This window comes from Protopterus annectens, chromosome 12.part0 (assembly GCF_019279795.1).
Source record: "Protopterus annectens isolate FY-2018-M chromosome 12.part0, PAN1.0, whole genome shotgun sequence".
Taxonomy (NCBI): domain Eukaryota; kingdom Metazoa; phylum Chordata; order Ceratodontiformes; family Protopteridae; genus Protopterus; species Protopterus annectens.
In genome coordinates this window covers 1,089,929,829-1,089,949,308 of record NC_056746.1, presented here as the reverse complement: position 1 = coordinate 1,089,949,308, position 19,480 = coordinate 1,089,929,829, and the positions used below count along the sequence as shown (strand labels likewise).

Here is a 19,480-nt window from a genome sequence, read left to right as displayed (position 1 = left end):
ACCTTTACAGCCTGCTTAAACATTAACTGCTTCCTTTTGCTTTTAACATGAAATATGGTCATCCCTGCATTTTGTGTGTGTTTTTTGTACAATATGTGCTGCGGTAGCGTTGTTGCCTCACAGTAAGACGCTGTCCGGTTAGATTCTCAGCTAGAGCGTCTTCTGCGTGGAGATATGCGTGAATGGGCGTACCTTCGTTGAAGGTTGTGTATCAGGGCTGGTAACAAGACACGTAAAAATCAACTACCAATTATTAGCGGACCGGAGTTCCGCTGTGGCGACCCCTAACTGGGAAAAGTCGAAAGACACAAACATTAAATCCCCCCATGTGTGAATTCTGGAAACAGTTTCTTGATCATTTACCTACTTGAATTTTCTTCAAATACATTTCAGAATTATCTAAAGTGTAGTACCTAAATGGTTACATTCCATTTTAATGTCCTTTTTTAAAAGGAAGACTTTACCCTCCAAGTTTTTCTCCTTCATAATATTTCCTAGATGGTTAGTGCTGAGAACATTCATTTTTTTTGGGGGGGGGGTTCAGTTGCATCTTTGACACAGGCCACTAAGATCCCACAACTGTTTACAGGTTCAGAATAGCAGTCGCCCACAGCTTTACATCCAGAGGCTGTAGTCGGCTGCTGCGAATGGCCAGTTGGCCATTTTTTTCAAAGTTGGAGGTTCAGAATAGCAGTCGCCCACAGCTTTACATCCAGAGGCTGTAGTCGGCTGCTGTGAATGGCCAGTTGGCCATTTTTTTCAAAGTTGGATGAATCTTTGCATGAAAGAGACCAGTTGTATTGCAACATCTGCATAATCTGGTAGTTCATACTTTATTAAACCGTTAATCCATGTGATTATATAATTAAGTACATTGGAAACTGTAGGCAGCTGGCATTTGCCTTACTAGGCTAAAGCATGACAACTCAAACTATAGCTAGACAAAAAAAGACCAAACATACCATTTCTCATTGAGGGCTACAGCTTTGAACACCTGAAATTCTGCTTTTTAATCTTTTGTATTAAAATCTCAAATGGAACATGTCTGTCTTTAACCTGCTTACAGCATGTAAAGATCAGAGTGCTTCAGTTCTTGGCATGATTTCTAATGCAGCAGTACTGCACAAAAGAGACTAAAAATTTAGTTACAGGGTGGCTTTTTCCATGAAGGAATAGCTGGTTTAAGGGAATTGAGTGCCTCCCATTGGAGAAATTGGTGTTATGGTTCTCTTGACGCGTAGGATGTTCAGGAGTAAATAGTGCGAGCAGACTGATTTTTAGTCTGGAAAACTGAATAGCTCTGATGCCATGGGACAATAAGTTTCCCTGTGTCCTTAAATGTCACAGTTGTGGAAGCTTCTGAGCTACTGTCTAGTAATGCAAGTTTCATTTTGGTTTCGGGTCTGTTGTAGAGACCTAGTCTTGGCAGTAGTAATGGTATGACTGAAACACTAATGCACTTCAGGGAAGGTTTAAATACAGGAACCTTTCCTTTAGCACTTCTGCCTTAAGTCCTGCCCAAGGGCATGTATTATGGATATTTAATGAAGTATGTGTTGCTTTTTGTGCCTCTTTGCTCTTCAGTCAGTTTTTATAATGAAATGGTGGTTATCAGAATGTGTCGCTGCCTCACTTTAATAGCAACAAAATCACACCAGGCCACACAAACATTCTGATACAATGGCTTAAATGCCTAATCCTGTAAAACATTGCAGTGTCAGCTTCACTTTGGTCTGACAAATCTATTCTTTTCTGCACACTTTTGTTTTACACTAAAAAGCCAGTATGTGTCTATAAATTCTGTTCACTTCTGAGCCGTTTTTGAAATTACTTGAATATTAACTGTTGAGCTGAGAGTTTAATATGTGTAAACTTTTTACTGACAATGTCTGCTAAATCCTTACTTGATAACATTTTTTAATTTTTGGAAATAATTATGTGCAGGTTTATAACTGCTGGTAAGCACTAACCTCTGAATTTTTTTTATTGTAAGTTATTTTATACTGTAAAAATTTCAACAGATTAAAAGCTATATCTGCTCCAAGTTGTGCATGTGTTATTTTTTTCATTTTGAGTCGTGAGTGGGTCTCTACAGAATGTAGTACACTGTATAGTTAATATGTAGAGTGTAACTGATGTTCTTAGTATAGAACTGTGCAGTCAAAAAATGTATTGCGGTTATGTCCATGCGGTTATGTCCATAATACTGATCACAAAGGGTGCGAGGATCATCATAAGGGCTTGCAAAAGTGTCTTGCAATGGATATTTTGTCTTGGAGCTTCCAAAAGTGAGTGGACAAAATTGAATGTGCAGAGGATCGGAATCCCCAAACAGCATTCCCTGTAAAAATGCCTAAAAAACATTAGGCCTGGGATTCATTTACAATTGTGCATGCTTTGTGCGAAACCTACACAATGTTAACATGTTAGCAGGATGAGTGTCAGCACTAATTGCATATGCATGCCCTCTTATCCTTGCATAAATAAAAGCATGTTTTTTTGACCATCCTGTAGTGTTGGCAGACACAAAATCGTATTGAGCAGCACATGCTCTGGCAGACCGCATGAAGAGCTACATTGGACAAATGAAAGCTATACTAGACAGGGAAGGTGTACTGCGTGCAATGTGCACATGAATGAAATGTATGAATACAGAAGTAAGGGGGGGTAAACAGCAAGGGTGACTGAAGTATACTGATTACTAGACAGGAAAAGTGTGCTATATATAATGTGCACCCCCCCCCCCCATGAATCAGGATGCCCACTCTGCCTATTTGGATCTACTTGAATTGATCAAGGTACATATGAACACCATGGTTCTGAGTGACTTTAACTATCCATCCATGTACATTACTCATGCTTAAACTCACTTGCCCAAAGGTTCAGCAGCTACGTGCTCCTGGTTGACACCCCCACAAGGAGTGCCAACATTCTGGATCAGTGTGAGATCTGACCACAAATTCCTCTAATTTGAAGTAACTATCACACCTGACCTTCCCCCTAGAAGCAACTAAACTAAAAAAAACTTCTCCAAAGCAGATGTAACCTTTTTACGGGATGGCATAAATTAGCTTTACTGCACCTCCTCCCTCAGATGGAATTGGCAGCTATTCTGAGCTCTACACCAATGCTTTTATACAAACACTTTTATGCCAACATTGACTCAGTCGTACCTGATGGGACCAAAACAAGCTCCTCAAAGAGGAGTAAACCTGCCTGGTGGGCAACTGCCATTAACATGCTTTACAATAACAGGAAGAAATTGTCTAAGAGTAAGAGGGAGCAAGTCCTCGTAAACTGGAAACTTCCCTCCACAACTTAACAAGCAAATAAGATGACTTGTGAAGTCCTCCAAAATGGAGTCCAAATTAGCTTCTTCAACAATGGACAACCACAAGGCATTCTATAGTTATCCATTACTACCTCCTGTGGCAGATGGCAACAATTCACAGCTCTGTGGAGCATATCACATGTTCCAATCTGTTTTATCTAGCTGCTCAATAACAGGCAGGAGTACTTTAGGCAAAGGTATTGTGTGCATCACACACTGCCCTTACATTTGAAATGTAACACACCCTCCTCATACAGGTTATGCCCATTTCTGTGGCATAGGCAGTGCGACAGCTTAGTGGTAACATTGAGGGCATGAATTAGATTTATGCAAATGGAGATGCTGGGAAATAGGAATGGATAAAAAGCTAGTGTTTATATTGACAAAATGCAGGCTATACAAATATCCCTTAATTTATGTACTGTCCTTGCTAACTCTTCTCAATTCAACAAATTATCTTATGTAACCCCCCTTACACATTAATGAGATTTACATCTTATGTAATCTCCTGTTACAATGTTGCTTTGTGCAAGAGTCACATCCCCTATGTCTGCTTTTTATTGACCTGTATTTACTAAGAAGTGTGACCAACCTTAATTATGGCATACATATTTCAGTTTACCATAAAATTGTCTGACACAACTTTAAATCAATTGTCTTAATACAGTTTGAGCATTTACCCTCTTACATATTTCTGTAAATGCATCTGATTTCTGTGCATAGGATCATAGGAAGTTACTAGGCTAATGGCCCTAGAGCCCTTAACAAGCCTAGCCAAATTCTTACCCTTATTTCCACAATCAACACTTGCTGCCCCTCTGCAAGAGGGACAAAAGTGAAAACGCCTGGGGCGAATTTAAGGTCAACCATCAAGATGGCATTTGAGGAGGGCTAAAGAGGTACTCTTGACATGAAGTGGGAGCCTGTTTCAAAGGTGTGGTAACCTCTGGGAGATAAATTTGTCTATCCAGCAATGTCACATACCAGGTCAATGTCTTTACAGTGATTAGTGTACCATCTGATGTACAGATATGCAGCATTTCCAATAAAGCCGGGTCAGAGATCACCTCTGAGTAGTCTGTATGAAACAGAAAAAAAGTGACTGGGATTTCAGATGACCCCCCACAGGATATATGCTGAAGACCTTGAATTTTCCGTGAGGAACCTTTGTGGTTTCTCAAATTACTGCAGGTGCTTGGAAAAGTACATACCAAAAGGGGCGTTTTTACTCAATTATTGGCTTTGTGAGGAAGAGTACAAGGAGAACTTTTTTTCTGGAGGCAATGCTGTTACTTATAAGATGAGCAATATAGAGGGCCCTTCTTACCACTGTAGAGACATGGTGGTCAAACGTAATGTTACTGTCAACCTGTGTGTGCAGGTCTCATTACTGAGTGCATACTTAAGGTGTTGCTATTGATGTGGTAGTTAGCAGGAACATCACCTTCACAGAAAGGAATAAACTCAATGCAAAAAATGTATTAAGGCCACTACTTTCTTACCAATCATTTGTGTAAGAATCTCCAAATGAAGTTGAGAATAAACTCTTGTCAAGAGGAAATGTCTACACATGAACATAGCACATGTGGGTGGCAATACTGTTAACCTGTGTACTTCAGTGTAAGCAGATTTTCTGGATTTGAACAATATACCTAACATCACAAACTACTGAAAGTCAAAGTGGCACCCTAGAATTATTTTACCACTATGACACCATCCACTTCAATGGATGACATCATCATCATGTATTACTTAGTTCTGCTAAAATGTGGTCGCATAGCACAAACTCACTGTGTATGTATATATTCCATCATATATGTATTTGCAGCCCATTCTGTGTTTCTTCGTCTTACTGTGCAGAAGACGGGTAAGGAGTGTGAATACAGGACTGACTAACAATCTACATGCAAGTGTATCATAGGTGTGTGCCACTGTAGTCTGCATCTTGGGATGATAGCAGCTGTGTCATGCAAAGGAGATGTGTGTGCCAAAATGACTTCTACAGCCAAGTAGGATTATACATATAAATACTAAGGGGTGCAAGACATGCCTGTGTCCATTTACACAGTCTCACTGCTGTATTTGAACTCCCTAGCTACTAACACAATCTACATGCAAGTGTATTTTCACACGCCGTAGAAGAGGTCTGACGTTATTGGTGTGAGAATGCATTTTTGGAAGGATGACCATGTTGCAAGCAAGGAAAAGGGGATGTTGGATTGATCTATCCATGTAAATGTTTCTCATGAGTGGAAATCAAATCAACAGAGATGACTAATTCTCCAGTGATGCTGTGACCCCACAATCACACACAGGTTGTCCGTTGTGAGATTAGAACCCCCTACCAAATCTGACTTGTACAGTGTTTAGAGTATGATGTCAGTGTTGGGTTGCAGAGACGATGATGGGAGAATGATCTAACATTGAGGTTTTGTTTGGACTCTTAGTGGCAGTGTAAGTTTCGCCAGACTTGTTCATTAAGGCCAGTGGAACAAAGTTATATGTGCATGGCTATACACAACCACAAGTTGACAGATTACAACCCCTGCCTATCTAGTTAGGCAATCTAGAGGGCATGCAATTTAACAAGCACCACTGAAGGAGTCTAACATTTGCAGTTTGACAGTGCAGTATATACACAATATATCTTCTCATTCTGTGTCAGAAGATATTGTACAGTTGTTTTTGTGAAAATCCATATTTGTTGATATGAAGAAGTAGGTGCAATTTTGCTGACAAATAATAACTGCTGCCTTGGATCAGCTGTGCCGTCAATGTATATATTGCAGAACTGAAACTGACACCTATCTGTTTTACATGAAGTGTAGAGGAGACACTTGTGAAACAAGATATAGACAATTGAGTATTTATGGATCATGAGGTTAAGATTTTTAAACATTAATGGATGTTACTGATGTTAGCAATTAATGTTCCTATGCAATAGGGCCAAGTAATGAAATGTGTGTTGTGTAAGTAATGTAGTGCACATAACTGTACAGAGTGAAGTGTTCAGTATTTGTAATAAAGTAATAACATTCAGTAATGCTTATCTTTGTTCAAAATGTCTCCTAAAGTTCAGTGCTGAGAAACTATTTGCACAGATGTTGAGGTGTTGAACTTGGAATGTGAAGTAGCAGTACTCCACACCAACCTTTCTCCACATAAGGAGCAGAGAGAAAATGGTCTGTGATTAAATATAGAACAGATTTGTTTTGTTTAATGTGTTGTGATGTCACCATTTGTCATGGCAGTTCTTGTTCAGTGCTTGAACTCATCCTTGACATGTTGGGACCAAAGCTTAATTCCAAAACAAATCGTTGCCCTTGCCTTCCCTGTTTGTGCAACAGTAGGCAGCAAGCAGTGTTCACCTATGAAGGAAAAAGTCAAAACTTTAATTCGGTTAGCCTTGTGTAGTATAAACAGGCTGGGCAGCAATGCACTTTGAACAGTACTGAGTGGAGAAAATCCACCAGTTACTTAAATTTCTCTGTGGTGCAAAGTGTAAGCTCGGTGAGCTAAATGAAAAAGCAAAGGTAAAGCAGGGTTTTAGTTATGTATGCAGATAATTTTACAAAGGGTGGCAGAATGTGATTAACGTATGTAATTTTGATCATGACTAAGACTATATAGGAATGACCGATTTCCCAAATTGTGTCAGTAATGCCTGCTGAAATAAATGTTTATACCTGCTATATATTAGCCATGCTTAAAGGGAAATTGCAATTTAATTGGATGTACAGTTTGTTAAACGTAACAAGGGTGATACTTTGAAATAAAGACTCAGGATTATCCTATGTGTAGGGCAAGATGTCTTGTGAAATGAGGGAATCATTTTTCCTCACAGTAAGGACACTAGCCAAATGATATACAATGAACATTTTGTACATCAGCCTACTAAATATGTTACAATATGTGATGAGGGACACAGACACAAGTTTGTTATGGCATATTCATGGTGTGCTTGTATGCTTTCCTCGTTCAGAATGTGCAGTCCTCTGTACCATTAAGCAATTGATACAGGCATAGAGAAGGTGGATGACTGAAAATGCATCTGGTTAAAGAAGGTATAGACACTGGAAACCTGATGTTGGTATGAGGATTGTGTTTTGTTAACAGATGTAGCATGCATAAGTAATATTAATATGGAGAAAAATTACATTACTGTATAACTTATGATAGAATTTGAACCTTTGGCAGTAGAAGTCCTACTTTTTACAGAGAAGTTTATTATCTTAGCTCACCATAGAGGAGCTTGTGCTGTAGTAATTTTCAATCCTACATGTAAGAAACACAACATGTCAGTAAAAACATAAAGTAGGAATTAGATCCATGGCATGTCTCATGACTATGATTTCACTACATACATCTGATTTTGCAGTGTATACACCTTTGCCACATCCAGGTATGATGGGAAGGTCTTCAATTCCATTGCTCTGATATCAATTATTCAGTATTGCCATATTGCATATAATTGCAATAGTTATTAGGCTTATAGTAATACTTGATGCATACATACCTTGTGTCTCTCTGAGGCAATTTAATCTCTTTTGGTGCAGCTCCCTGTTTGCTGCAATGTCTTCAGCAGTTGTACAACAGAGAACAAGAGCCATGAAAGCATAATGAATACCAGTCTTGGCTGTCTACTACATTCTATAGAATTGAATGCTGATGAGTATCAGCAGTTCTAAACGCATCCTATCACATAAGGAAGTACTTATTGTGCTGTTTCAGGTCACTATAGTGATGATGATTCTTCCCACTGTGTAGGATGCCAGTTGCACTGAAGATGGTCTTGGTTATGCTGTTTCAAGCCTCAGTCTTATACTGAGACCTAGTACAGTTCACCTGCAGCAGCATACAGCTGCAGTGCTTCATAAGGAGTGACAAAAATTCCAGACTCCACAACACCCCAGCTCTGTGTTCTAAATTTAGCAACGTCATTAGCAACGTCATCTGCCACACCAGACAAGAATGCAGAAGTCAAACAACAACTCTGAAATGGCAACAAATTCTGATCTCGCATGCACAGATGCACAGCCATGCAAACTGGATTGGTAAAATGGAAAGAGTTCCATCACCAGACAATGAGGCAGGGATTTCAGTAAACAGCAATTAAGATGTGAAACATGGCAGAGAGAATTGCCATGTGTGATGCTCAGCCTATTCACACTTTTGCTTATAGTCCACACTAGTATGCTTAATGGGTTGGCTTGTAAACCTTGGTCTTTGGAAGGTTTTAAATAGGATGATTTAGGACATAATTTGTTGGGACTTGAACATTGTAAAAAGTTGTACAAGGTGGGAATCAAATCTATGGAATAAATAATAAATTTCAAGCCAGGCTCTTATCTCTGTTCTACAGGAGAATTCCATATCAACCACGGTCATTACAGATATAATGTATTCAATATGAAGATGTACTTCAGATAGATCCTTTGTGTGTGAGAATTTAAGAAGTCCTGGGAACTGTGCTCACATGTAAAAGGCAGTGTTACTGTTTTAATGTATTTTAAATGGATAGACTTTCATGAACTGAGTAATACATGTTGGGGTATGATACATACTTCACAACACATATTGTCCTAAACTCAGTTAGGCTATGTGGAGTCAAGATGATTTTAACTAAATTATTGTGCCCATCATAGGTATGCAAGTGCATTTTTTCATTAATTATCGTAATTGCCATGCTTAAATACACACACAATCAATTGTGTTTCATAAGTACGTCATTAATGAGGTATGCTACCTAGAAAACTTCAATTATCAAAGCATTACTGGTAATTTTGTAGTTTCTTGGAATCCACCTACTTATGATAACCATTTGTATGTAGTGTTACCTTCCTAATGAAAGTGTTGCTAGAAATTGCATTCTGATATGCACTGTAAAAATAAATATCTAGATTTAAACCCTGGGCCACTGGAGTTCAGTCTCTAAAGTTACTGCACTTATAGCTTGTACCACAGAGACAGTTGCACAGCAGTTGGCTGTTCTCCATTCAGTACTGTCAAGAGTGCTGGCATCCACGCATCACCACTAATGTGTTTGTGCAACAAGAGGCTGCCCAAATAACATGTTTCATTTTTTTCTTAATCAGGTAAGCTTGATTGCATACAGCTAGTAGTGAGCAAATGCAGAAGGCAAGCAACGGGGGGGGGGGGCATATGAAGTTGTGATGAAAGTCAGTCATAACTCTTGAGTAGTAATTTCTGCATTCCCTTCATGCAGAATGGATTTCAACCCCAGAGTAACTCTGTCATTGGTCCAAAGTCACAGCATTTATAGCTTGTGCTACAGAAAGGTATATATATCAGGGGATCTATGTCAGTTATTTGAGTTTTCAGAAACTTGAAATTCATATCAGTGAGATGATATGACCTGAATATTTTTGGAAACTCAAACTAAAAAAAAAAAAAACAAAAATCATTTTTTTTATGTTTTTGCAGGGAGGCAAGCCTCTTGCACCCCCCCCCCCCAATCTCCCTGCAACTTATATATACCACTTCTGAAACCACACTACATTGAGGAAAACAGTAAATCTCCCGATCCTCACTTTACCACAATCTCCATTCAAAAGCTTCAAGTTTTTGGAAATTTGATCATATCGTTTTACCAATATGATGCTGCATGGAGTCCAGTGTTTGAAGGTTGCCGATGTCTTTGTTTATAAGTTCCATGGCCTTGCAGATCAGGCTTGTCAGACTGATGGGGCAGTAGTTCCCAGCATTCAAGGTGGATCCCCCCTTGTGGAGTGGGATAATTGTAGCTGTGCACCACTCAGTGGGTGTGATGCCCGTGCCCTGGCCCAGCAATCAAGTAGCTTCAATCATCACAACTAATACCAGTGAGGGGCATCTCCTATAGGAGGAAAGGATAAATACACACAGTAAAGTGCAGTTTCCCTTAAGAGCACACAGAGATCAGTCAGTCTAGGGGTGGTCGCTCCCTTGCTCTCCAGGTCCCCAATAAGACTCCCCACTGGCACAGCTGTTGGGTCCAGATCTCAGCCTAGTGGGTAAGCTAAAATCTCCAGCAACCTCTCTGTCCAACCAGTGCTTCGTGTCCCTGCCAAGTTGCTGACACACACACACACACACACCCTGAGAAATTTTATGCAACCACACAAACACTCCAGGGGAAGGCTGGCACAGGTTCTCCAGCTGTGCCCCTTTTACCCAGACTATATGGTAGAAATCACTGCCACCACCCAGCTAATAATTATCAGCTACCCAAAGGCCCTTAAAAAGGTGTCCAATTATTACTGTACAATATTATTATCCAATTTGGTAGTGTGACTAAACAGTCAAGGCTTATTAGAGTGACTTGGTACAGGATCACTATATACATGCAATGTACTCTAGAACTTAAATTATCTATACACAAAACAGCCACAGTTAAAAGGATTTAAAAATATTTAATAATAAATAATCAAAATGCAAGACATTACTTTTTACTACACAGTGCTAGTCAAGAGTTCAGAGATCACAGAAATACTTAAAATAATTCAGTAGTACAGTTCTGACATCACAGAAAAACACTTAGTCTAATCTTGCTATTTCTAAGAGAAGACACAAGTCTAATAACTTACATATAGTACACAGACAGAATGCTGATGAGTTGGGTGGTCAAGAGAAAAATGCTTGATGCTCTCTTATTCTCTCTGTTTTTAAAGTCACATTTCTGGTTCACATTACATCATTCTTCACACTTCCCTGGGTTCCCAGGCTAACAGAAACTACATTTGCATTCTTAACATCTCCTTTTGTTATTTTGCAGCTGGCCAGGAAGCAGAGCAATACAAATACATTTGCATGTTTAAATGTAGCAATTTAACTTTTGGTTAAAACAATAGAAAGAATGTTTTCATTTAGACATTTCGGTGCCGTATTTAGATCAAAGGGTCACAACATGCTTTACTTGGTCAGCTTTCTGCCAGCAGAGTGCACTGTTACATTTTATTTTTTTAACAGAATTTATTCTATTTAAGACAACAACATTAATATTTACAAATGACAGAATTATCCATAAAATTCTATCTGGCTAGGCTGACAGCCTTCACAACCCCCCAGAGAATTCAAGCTAGTTATTCAAGTGACCCTTGAGAAATGTTGCTTGAGAGGTTAGGTCTATCTGAGTATTTTGGCAATTCTGTACTTTTGTGGTTTTTTAAGCCAGACAACCCATTTTCTAGTTTTGTCTATCTGAGTATACCTTATGCCATTTCCTGTCTTTAAAGGCTGTCTGCATTGGCATTGCTAATCCCACTGCGGTGCTGCACTGACATGTATGCTTGCAACCCTAGGCTCCATCTTAGCAACTTGGCCTTTTGCTGGCTGGCTCTGTTTAACCATGTTAGGGGGTTGTGATCTGTCATAACAGTGAATTTCCTCCCATACACATAAGGCTGAAGTTTCTGCAGTGCCCACACTATAGCTAGACATTCCTTTTCCACAGCTGCATAGCATTCCTCCCTGGGTTGGAGCCTATGACTGAGATAAACAACTGGGTGCTCTTCTCCCTCTGAAGAAATCTAAGTACAGCCCTCACCCCACGGTTCGAAGCATCCACCTGCACAACAATTTCTTTGCTGTAATCTGGACTGGCTAACAAAGGAGGTCCTCCCAAAGCTTCTTTAAGCTTCTATAATGCCTGCTCACATGCTGGAGTCCACATTACCTTATCAGGCCTGTTCTTTCTCGTCAGGTCTGTGAGGGGAGCAGCTATGGTACTATAACTGGGGACAAACTTTCTGTAGAACCCTGCTGTCCCTAAACATGTCCTCACCTGCTTTTTAGTAGCAGGTGCAGGCCATGCCTGAATGGCTTCCACTTTGGCAGGCTCTGGCCTTATCTTACTGCTCACTACTCTATGTCCTAGGTAGGAGACCTGTGCCATACCCACCTGATATTTGCTTGGCTTAATGGTCAACCCTGCCCTCTGTAGTATGCCCAGCACCTCTCTGACATGCTAAAGGTGCTCTGGCCAGGAATGGCTGTAGATGGCAATATAATCTAGATAAGCAAGGGCAGACCCTACTGCTCCTGCTATGATATGATCCACCAGCCTCTGGAAAGTCCCTAGGGCATTCTTCATCCCAAAGGGCATTTTTGTGAACTCATACAAGCCAAAAGGAGTCACAAAGGCTGACCTCTCTAGCACTGGGAGTCAAGAGCACCTGCCAGTAACCCTTGGTAAGATCAATGGTTGTAAGATACTTAGCCCCACCCAGCTGCTCTAGGGCCTCATCTGTCCTAGGCATGGGGTAAGCATCTGACTCTGTGTGACTATTTAATTTCCTGTAGTTCACACACAACCTGGTGCTGTCATCCTTCTGTGGCACCAGCACCACTGGAGAGGCCCAGGGACAGTTGGACTCTTGAATCACCCCTAGTTCCAACATCTCCTGTACCTCCTCTCTCAAGAGTCTGTTTGACTCTCTCAGGCACTCTATAAGGGGCCTGCATAATAGGCCTTTGGGGTCCTGTATTCACCTGGTGCTGCCCCAGGTGGGTGCACTCTAGTTTCCCAGTGGACATGTCCCCAAATTCCTGCAACACTTCTCTGATTTCCCAAACCTGGGTAGGAGATAGCTGCTGAGATATTGCTACCCCTTCCGCTGAGGTGTCGGCCCAAGCTTCACTGAGATCAGTCCCCAGATCTCCCTCAGACTCCTCCTACAATCCACTGCAAATGCTCTGCACAAGGGCCTCCCTATCATGGTAAGGTTTCATAATGTTAATATGGTACAATTTGTGCCCCTGCCTTCTGCCTAGCAGTTCCGCCATGTAATTAACATCAATTACCTTTCTTACCACCATGTAGGGTTCCTCCCAAGCTGCTTGCAGCTTGTTGTATCTGACAGGGATGAGAACCATTACCTGCTGCCCCACAGCATACTCTCTCGAGCATTCCTGTCATACCACACCTTTCTCTGTTGTTGGGCTTCTACTAGGTTCTCCTGGGCCAAGCCCATGAGTTCCCTCAGCCTTGTCCTGAGGTATATGACGTATGCCACAACAGACTCCTTGTGAGACTGGCACTAACCTTCCCACTCATCTCAAATTAAATCTAGAGGTCCCCTCAAACTATGCCCATACAGCAACTCAAAGGGTGAAAAACCTGTGGATTCCTGGGGAACCTCTCTGTAAGCAAACAACAGATGGGACAAATATTTGTCCCAATCCCTCTTAAACTGATCTGCAAATGCCTGTAGCATGGACTTGATTGTAGAGTTTAACCTCTCAACAAGACCATTAGTCTGGGGATGGTAGGGGGTGGGCTACCTTCTCTGCCTCAATGGAGGACAAAGCCACTGCCTCAGGGTATTGTGTGGCATAGTCCACTACCACTAGGATATACTTTTTCCCCTGTGGAACTTGAGGTACTCAGAGGACCCACAATATCCATAGCTACCCTCTGAAATGGCTCCTCAATCACAGGCAAAGGCATCAAAGGAGCTCTCACCTTGTCTCCTGCCTTACCTACCTTTTGGCACTGCTCACAGGTTCTGCAGTACCCTGTTACCTCTCTGGAAATTCCAGGCCAATAGAAGTTCTGCATAATATGCCTCTCTGTACATTTTATGCCCATATGACCTGCAAAGGGATTATCATGGGCTATGGCTAGAAGCGCCAGATGGTAGACTCTAGGCACTACCAACTTCTGTAAACTCTCACTTTCTAGCCCTCCCTCAGGGGTCTACTCTCTGTATAGTAATCCTTTGTCCCAGTATACAGATTCCCTCTTTCCTTGAGAATCCGGTGCCTCCCTAGCTACTTGCCTCAGGCCTTGCAATGTAGGGCCTGAGAGCTGAGCCTGTCTCAACTCTGTCCTTGTAACCCTTCCCAGCTCCCCTTCCATCTGGCATCCTCTGACAGTGGTGCCTCACTGTCAGCCTGGTACTCCTACTCACTTCTACCTTTGCAGTCACTCTGTCCAAGGGACCATCAGTACCCCCAAGTAGCTGTGGCTCACCTTAAGTCTCACTGCTACATGGTAGTTCCCTCCCTGAAATAACCACCTCACAAGTCCTGGCTGCAAGTATGCAGTCTGTCTGGGTCTCCCCCAGGCTACCAGACTTACCTGCTTGTCTCCAAGCCTGACTGCGTGTAACTGCACAAGCACACGGTACTGCACTTTCAAAACCATTCCCAATCAGGACATCTGCAGGATGGTTATTTGGTACCCTTGTTGTCTCAAGACAACCTACTATTGGCATTTTGTCTTTCCCACTTACTGGCTCTCATAGGTTGGTACTAGGCTGTCGGCCCTAGGGCCTATACAAGCCTAGCCATAAAAATTCCCTTGCTGTTTCTTTCCACACTATTTACTTCCCTGGACCCCTGACTAGCAGGGTGACTGATGTGATCCCCGGGGTGAATTTCCTTTCTCCCATCCAATTGTCAAGGTTCCTTTTGAAGAGGGCCAAAGAGGTGCTCTGCTTGACATGTATGGGCAGTCTATTCCAGAGTCTGGGTAGTCTCTGAGTCAGGAACCTATCCCTCCAGCATGTTTTGTTTACTGAGATTCCAAGGTTTAGATCCCTGGAGCATGTGGCTCTGAGGGATTGGAATTTCTTTTAAGTGTAGCATGTCCAACAGCTCTGGGTTTGACACTGCCTTGTATGTTAAGCAGAGATCGCCTCTGAGTAGATGATATGCACCTCTCACCTCTTGTTCCCCACCTTGCCTACGTGGACACCTGTATGCCACATGGCCCCACTGGTTGCATTCAAAACATTTAACCCTAGCTCCTGGACATGTACCTGGACTAGTGGCTTCCCCTGCTACTGGCAGATTCTGTTGGGGCAGTCTGTGCTGCCCACAATGGGTTCCTTTAGACCCATGAGCAGTACTGGGGGTCTTTTTCCTGTGCAGGGCTGCCCTTCTTCCCCCAACTCATCTGAAGTAGCACATTGCCTATCAGCTAACCAGATCCTCATGTCCTAAAGCAAAGTGCTAAGGGCTTGTTCCCTCACTAAAAGGTCTGCCAGCCCTTCAAAAGTAGTGACCTGACATCCAATCACCAACCTATGGAAATAAGTGCTCAGTTCAGATTGTAGCATGGTGAGGATAAGGGAATATTCCACACCCTCCTACTTTAATATTCTCCCTCCAATATCGCACTACAGTGGGAAAAGGGAATTTTCCCTTATCCGCACTGTAGTACAACCTTGGCAACTGGCATACTTACGCGAAAGTGCTTCTTCGGTGAAAAGCACTTTCGCATAAGTATGCTCGGCCATAATTGATTCGGACATTACATTTGATCTTTCAATCAAATGTCCTAGATCTCTCTCTCTCTATATATATATATATATATATATATTGTAGATGAGACAAGGTTCAATAAATATCATCAAATGTTCCTTGGTCAAGTAAAGTATGGTGGCATATCACATGCTGATTTTAATTTAATGTAATGACATAATTAATTTTGTTTTATTGATTAATAAGTATTTGAAAATGTATTTAAGGAACAGTTTTTGTGTAATGCTTTACTCCTTGAAGGCTTTTTAGCAGAAGCACTACAGAATAAAATTGTTTTGGATATCTGGCTTGGTGGTTTTTCTATTGATAGTATCTTGTGCTTGGACTTTCTGTGTTGTGGTTGACGATTCTAGATTTAAGCAGCCTAAACTCCTTTATTGCCAAATAACCGCCTTGCCTTATTTTCATTCAGTTGATCTTTCCATAACTAACAGGAGGAGGCTGGATATGTTCTTTGAACCTTCAGGATGCTTATCTATATGTCAAGATTCCCTGAGATTCCTGCATGTCACAGTACTACCAGTATCCACATGTCTGTATAGTATATTTCCAAAGCAGAGGGGAACTTGATATTACTTTCTTTATTAGGAGACTAGAGGAGTATAGAAATGAACCATGGCTATGAATCATTTTCTACTAGCAGTCCATATTCTCAGAGAATCCAGTTCCTTAGCAGACAGATTGAACATGTGTTTAATGCCAGCAAAGTAGTTTCTCAGCTTATCATTGTACAAGGCATCTCTTCTATAGATGTAGAAGCATGTTGCAACTTGTTCATGCCCATGACCATCACCAGATGAAGGGGCAACTCCCTCATCCTGTATCTGTGCAGGCACCTGAAGGATGCTTTTGCCAACTAATGCTTCATGGGGCTCCTCTATACTTTTCAACCTTTCCTGTGATGAAACAGCTTATCCACAAAGTGAGAATTCTCAAAGCTAGGGTTAACCTCATTGCCCCCTTTTAGTACTTGCAGGTCTAGTTCCCTCTCGTATTGCCTCATATACTGTAGACACTTCTTATGGGGTTAACAAAGGTATTGTTGTCTAGCTCATCGAGCAAGTTTTATCCATTCATTCTCATTAGGGTAGTCTCCATTCTCTCTTCTTTCAAAGAGTTCAATATTAGAAAAACATATCCGCACAAGTAGAATTGTTTTTCTGTCTGGGTCAAGAATAAATGGGCTAGACCTCTTTTCTGCTCCAGTCCTGTTCAGAATGCCCTATCATGCTGCCATATTTGATTCAGGTTTATGTTTTTCCCCCTGAAAATCCATTTGGCCACCATTTTGAACTTTAATCAGGGCCAAGATGATGCTTGAGTGGGATCACTGACAATTTTTAAAACCTTCAAGGGCATCTCCCTGTTGAGGCCACCATTACATGATCCTGTGCCTCAATTCAATTTGTATTTTATTTTGAAAAAGTTAACTCCAGGTCCTTTTGAACTGGTTGCTTCTGCAGAGCTCAAGTTTCTGTCCTCGTAGACTCTTATTTTTAGTGGCAATCAGTTCTATCCAAAGGATCTCTGAGTTTCATGCCCTTTCCACAGCTCCACCTTATCTAATATTTCATCAAAACCATTTTCCCTTAAGACAAATCCCTATTTTATGCCTAAGGTGACTACTGATTTTAATCTTGACAAAGCCATTCTTTTGCCCACCTTTTTCTCAAAGTTACACCAGACTTGCAAAGTATTGTACCACATGTACATTCATGGAAACTTAAGATATTATTTTTAAGATTGCTAAATCTGTTAAATACTGTGAGCTGTTTGTCTCCTACAGTATCAATTTCTTTGGTGAAAAGATCTTTATAGTCACCTTAGCTAGGTGTCTTTCTCATTGCATTAAGTTATGTGATGTCTACCATGGAGAACTGTTACCTGCTTATTCTAAGACTCATTCATTAGGGCTTCAGCTGCATCCTTGGCCGACTTTATAAATGCTTTCGAGTTTGTTATCTGCATGGCTGCTAAGGTCATCCATGAGCACTTTAGCTAAGCACTACATGTTAAATATGACTACCAGGTCTAGATCATATTTTTTAGCAAATGTGCTCAGGTGTATTTTGATTTAGGACCTCCAAGTGAGATGAGCTTGAGATGCTATCCCAGAAGTTACAGAAGATGAACTCACACAGATTCTAGATCTCTTGCCAATGACTGTATGGTGTTTGCACATTCTCCCTGTGTCTCTGTGGGATTCCTCCCACCTGCCAAAAACATGCAGGGTGTTTCCACCTCAAACTCACCCAAGAATGGAGTTGAGGGGAGCACACAGATTCTAGATGATGCCTATGGGAAAAGAGGTTTATAAACCAACCAAGGCATTAACTGTGGTGTGCAGTATCCTAAAGATAAGAGGACACAGATCACAAATGGTACATAGTGTCAGGGCCAGCCACTTGGTATAAAAATTGGCTCTAAGTGATTCATTCGTGTTGACAAATGCTATCAAATGGGCATAGGTATTTGCCAGTGATAAGTGTGTTGAGGACCTGGTCTTCTCAGACTTATGCAAGGGACCCATGCTAACAGTGGGAGGGGTGTATGTGCCTCTATTGACAAGTGCATGCCTGCCATAAAGCCCAGCAGCCTTGGGCCAATAAGCCACTGGCTGGCTGATGTCCAGTTGCCCAGCTTGGGTTACTTGGGATAGGTTTGTTGAGCAAAAAATGGATATAAAATCAGTCAACCTGCCAAACATAACTAAGAATTGCTACATTCACTGTAAGTTCACTGACATGATATAGCTTGGAAGTGGTTGACTTGATGGTAAGGAGGAGGCTGATCATTCTATATATCCAGGAGACAAAATGGAAATGCAGTGCAACAAAGCCACTTGGTTTGGGATATACAGTCTGCTACTCAGGAGGACAGACTAGAAATGGTGTTGAATTGTTGTGAGAAATAAGCTTCAGATGACAGTGAGGAATGTCATCAGAATCAGTGACGGACTCATGGCAATAAGACTTCAGTGTCAGGATAGGACACTGTTCATAATTCTAGCCCATGCCCCTAGCAGTGTTGTGAAAGTAAAACAAAAGTTTGCATTTAGACAGCAGTTGCAGGACTTACCAGCTAAAGCAGGACAACATGAGTTGGTGTTGATAATGGGGAACCTAAATGCACATAGCATTCCAGACTTCTGTCTGGTAAATGGCTTAATGATAGCTTAGCAGAAGAGATAGTAGCAAGATTACATATAAGAGTGGCCAACATGCAACTCAGGTAGACGTTCTAATAAGGAAAGGCAACTAGGGTAAAACCAGTGATTGCAAAGTTATCCCCATTGAAACAGTTGACCAACAGGATAAACCACTGGGTGCCACAATCAGCTGAAAGCAGTGGTCATAGAAGGCTCTAAAGTCAAAAGAGACTAAGCTGAAGACCTGGAAGTTGACTGCAGAAAAAGTACAAGAGTTCAAGGAATTAGTCAGGGCTCTAGCACTGCAGGAAGGAGAGGAAATAGGTGGAGATGAAGAAGCACATGTGAGAGGTACAGAACAGATATGCAACCAAATCAGGTATGGAAATTAAGGTACACAAGGAAAGCTTGGTGGTAGAATGCATTACACCAGAAAGTCAACAAAAGAAAGGAGGAGTGCAGGAAAAAGTGGGAGAGGAATAAGACAGATCAGGCTAAGATGGAATGTTCATTGGCTAACAAAGAGGTGAAGACAGGTGTTGCAATAGCAAAGAACAAGGCACCAGGGGCATTCTACCAGCTTCTGGAAAGTGGCTTGGTAGATGGCACAAAGAAAATCTATCAGATTGCAAGGCAAAGACAGAAAGATAAAGAAGATAGTCAGACACCCTTCATAAGGAATACCAGCAACAACCTGCTCACCAGTCCATGGGACATCAAAGGCAGATGAAAAA

The 19,480-nt window shown here is 41.4% G+C and overlaps 1 long non-coding RNA gene across 1 annotated transcript; it reads left to right on the top strand.

Annotated features, from left to right (window-relative positions):
• The first annotated feature begins 242 nt into the window (after positions 1-242).
• Positions 243-2,044, top strand: LOC122816991. The gene is made up of 2 exons (XR_006367131.1): positions 243-589; positions 681-2,044. It is a non-coding gene; the product is annotated as an uncharacterized LOC122816991 (long non-coding RNA).
• Positions 2,045-19,480: the final 17,436 nt, after the last annotated feature.